General features: G+C 36.7%; 1 non-coding gene across 1 annotated transcript; it reads right to left on the bottom strand.

The window, feature by feature from the left end:
- Nucleotides 1-107, bottom strand: LOC136547811 (small nucleolar RNA R71). Its single transcript, XR_010781761.1, has one exon. It is a non-coding gene; the product is annotated as a small nucleolar RNA R71 (small nucleolar RNA).
- Nucleotides 108-747: the final 640 nt, after the last annotated feature.

The raw sequence follows: 747 nt of genomic DNA, 5'->3' as shown, positions 1-747 counted from the left end.
GCCTTAAGAGAAAAGATTTCCAACTTCCAACAGCATAAAGGAGAAACCATTCCAGAGGCATGGGAACATTTCCAAGAATACATTTTAGATTGTCCTCATCATGGGATGGAAGATTGGTTGCTCATGCAAAGCTTTTACCATGGATTAACTCAGAAAGCTCATGAACAACTCGATGCTACTACTGGAGGAGCATTTATGTCACTCACCCTTGGAAAAGCTGAAACTCTTAAGGAGAAGATAGCCTCTAATCAAGGCTAGTCTCAATGCAATATTCAACAATGCAACAAGAGCAAAGAAGTACCAGAAGAGGTGTGTGCACTGTCAACCAAGATGGACATCTTATTGAATTGGCTTGAACAGTGAGCCAATTACAAGAAAGACTGTCAAGGTATACAAGATGCTTACATTGCTCAAAACACATGTGGAGAATATTTGGGGGCTGATTTCCCTGAATATCAAGAGGATGCAAACATCATCGTCAACTTTGCTCTACAACAACAAAGACAAGGATGGAATCAACAACGACAACGGTTAAATTACCAAGGTAAGTACCCAGGTAATTACTATAATTCTTCTAATCCTAAACAACCATCCTTGAGATACTTGATCTTAGAATAAGTCAGGATTAATGAGAATATTTCTAAAAAGCTTGTTTTTAATGATAAGGTCCTAGAAAACATAAATACTAAAATGGATAGTTTTTCTTCTGCCATAAAAGACAAACTTAGCTATAATAAAAAGATAAAA

The sequence above is a fragment of the Miscanthus floridulus genome, chromosome 3 (genome assembly GCF_019320115.1).
Source record: "Miscanthus floridulus cultivar M001 chromosome 3, ASM1932011v1, whole genome shotgun sequence".
NCBI lineage: Eukaryota > Viridiplantae > Streptophyta > Magnoliopsida > Poales > Poaceae > Miscanthus > Miscanthus floridulus.
The sequence above is the reverse complement of the archived record's forward strand: the minus strand, read 5'-3'. Positions and strand labels throughout refer to the sequence as shown.